The 3,126-nt window shown below is 36.4% G+C and overlaps 1 pseudogene; it reads right to left on the reverse strand.

The window, feature by feature from the left end:
* Nucleotides 1-2,257: 2,257 nt before the first annotated feature.
* LOC114613556 lies at nucleotides 2,258-2,735 on the reverse strand (annotated as a pseudogene).
* Between the last annotated feature and the right edge of the window lie 391 nt (nucleotides 2,736-3,126).

Below are 3,126 nucleotides of genomic sequence, written 5' to 3' on the forward strand. Positions count from 1 at the left end.
CCCTCCTTCCACCCACATCAGAGTCCCTTGACATTGCCCATCGTCGACAGCCTAAAGCCTTCGACCATCGATGTGACTCATCTCACATCAGTGTTTTGGGGTTGTGAACTTGTCTAAGACCCCCCATAATTAGACATCCAAATTCAAAACTCACATAGTTGGGATTGAACATAAGACGCCTTCTCTAACTAAACAGAGAAGGGGGAGATGCCAGAAGCCAGGACCCTCGCCCTTACTTTTACCCCCTACCTTTCCCCACCTGCACAATGTCCTCTGAAGCTTGGCAACTGCAAGATCCTGCTTAGCAACTGCAGATAGACTCAAAGCAGAGTACCATGTCTTCTTAAGAATAGCAGGGAGACCATAACTCAAGCAGTGTACCATATCTTCTGAAGAACTGCAGGTAGATCATAATTCAAGGCAGTGTACCATATAGACCATGACATGTTTCAAGGCACAGGCCAAGAAGATTTTGTACTTTTCCACCACCTGGACCCTCTTACCCCCTCCCCTTGTAAAACATGCTATAAAAAAAAGCATTTCATGTTCAAAAAAAAAAAAGAAATTAAAAAAAAAATTGAGACTGTGTTTGTTTATGAGGCTGTTGAGGTAAATTCATTATGTATCTCCACACAAGCTGAAAAAGGTTCACATTATTTGGAGACTCTTCAAAGCAGAAAACGTAAAAATCATTCTTTTCTCCATCTCCTTCAAACTTGCAGTTCTTATCAGGCTTAAAGAGAATTGAACTTGAGTAATAACTCTGTAAGAGATGTTTTCCAGGAGTTGGTTCCCAGGTCTCCCTAGGTCCAGCTGCTACTGCCTCACACAGGAAGTGGTATTAGGGGGAGGGAATCAGAGCAGCACAGAGACAAAGCAAATCAACCAACCATTACCTTTTGTACCAAGCAGAACAATGGCGTAACTACTGTGGTTCAAAACAGTCCCTCAATTCCACTCACTTATGCTGCTCGGGTTGGTAAGACCACCAGGAAACCTGTGAACTATTTTGGAACACACACTGAATCCATAGCACATCTCGGTTAATACTCCCTTCTGCTCAGCTAGAACAATGAAGAACACCAAGCAGTTTAATCTCCGGCAATAATTTCCTTTGTTAGGTTGAGAGGGTTTCCCCTGAATTAGGTTTTAAGATTGGATTTTCAAAATTAGTTGGCTCTCCTATATATTGTAAAGCAGATGTAGGTGTGTTTATAATGAAGTCTGTGTGCTTGTTACAATTTTGCTGTTATTCACAAATTTTTCTTTATCTGAAGTAAAATCAGTCTTTTGCTAGTGAACAATTGTAACTGAACTACACAGTTGTTAACACTCTTCTCCCAATTTTTTTTACAGTGTTGGGAATGTAAATGAGTTCTTTATATCATTCTGTGGAACTAAATTTGATGAGAAAGGTTTTTAAAAGGTTATACTGCATATTATTTTCTTATATATGTAAATATTGAATATGTCGGCCATTTAAATACTCTACTTTCAAATGCTTATAATAACAAACATTTATAAGTATATACTTGCATAGTTTTAAAAACATTTATGAGGTACATCTACCTATATATCTATGCAGAGAAGGATATTTAAGGGTGGCAATTATCTTCTCATCTTTTATATTTGAACACAATGAGCTACTAAGGCTGACCTCTGAAGAGAGTGACAGTGGCTTAGGACTGGATAAACATAGAAAAAGAACATAAAATCAGTACATTATACATATAAATCAGCGATTTACAATTTCAGAAATATTTAGAATATAAATTAAGGTTGGTATTATTTTCTTGATGTCATGCAAAAAGGGTATTTGAGAAATAATATTCAACTTATACAAATACTGGAAAATTTGTCTTTAGCTTTTGATAGTTGTTACATTTCTGTTTGAAAACTATTTGTGATGACTATACAATTTTATGACCATACTTGAGTACTAGTTGACCATATACTTCCAATGGTTGAATTATATATTAGAATCTAAACAAAGTTGCTCTTTTTAGTAAGAACAATTCTTATATGACTAGATGACCCAACATAATATTGTAAGATATTTCTTTTCTTTTCTATTTTTCTAATATATAAGTCTTTTATTGTCCCCAAAGAGCCCAAATTGTACTTGGAATCAGGATCTTGTTTCTGGAGCTGGGTAACTTAGGACTTACTCATCAGCCTGCGACATTGTTCCCTTCTCAGACACATAGATACCATCTCAAAACTTTCTGATATCTTTGTTTTTAACTGTTGTGTCTTGCTAAATCAGAGCTGCTGAATTTGAAACAAGTTCAATACCATTTCATTCAAGGATTAATTTATCCTTCTGGGCTTGAGAGACTGAACAAGCAACACCTGTCCTCATTAGAACCCTGTGGATTTATTTTTCACCCAAGAAATTTCAGACTTCAACAAAAGACCGATTCTCCTGAATAACGATGTTGATGTGGAGGTAAGCCTACACAGACCTCGTCTTGTGACAGAAGCCCACATAACACCCTTGATCATGTTCAGCACATGACTGCAGATGGTTCTGACAGTGGCCAGTTCCTTTCTGTTACCCCACCGTTTGTCAACCCAGAGCCTCTTCTCTTTCTTTCCAAGGAGATTCATCGGTGTGATTGACTTCACTCTGCAGAGTTCCCCTGGGGCTCTTCACAACGACTGTATGCCTCTTTAGAGTGATGTTGACACTTTCTGGAATGTCTGACAGTCTGATTGCTGAGAATAGTCTTCATTCTCTCAACTGATGGGGCAAAGAGCTGTAAGGTATTTCTTAAAAAATAGTTTCAAAACATTCTTTTTTCTTTCATAATTACATAATAGGCAAAGGTATTTTATATCAAAATACCTATATAAACTACAACTGTTATAAAATGATTTATGGATCTCTTGTGACTTCTCCTGGGCACTCCTCTGTTGGTCTGCCTTGTTCAACTTTGATGTGATCATTTTTGTTTTATTTTGCTATTTCTTTTAAAAAAAGATTTACCCTTTACTGACTTGTTTACAAAAGTCATGTTTTTAGTAATCTATAAGGAATATATTTTCCAATTCTAAAAGCTATGTTAAATATTGAAAACAGTAATTTAGTGATCTTATAGATTATTCAAGAGAATGACAAAAAAA

Source organism: Grammomys surdaster, unplaced genomic scaffold, assembly GCF_004785775.1.
Source record: "Grammomys surdaster isolate TR1022 unplaced genomic scaffold, NIH_TR_1.0 126248, whole genome shotgun sequence".
Taxonomy (NCBI): domain Eukaryota; kingdom Metazoa; phylum Chordata; class Mammalia; order Rodentia; family Muridae; genus Grammomys; species Grammomys surdaster.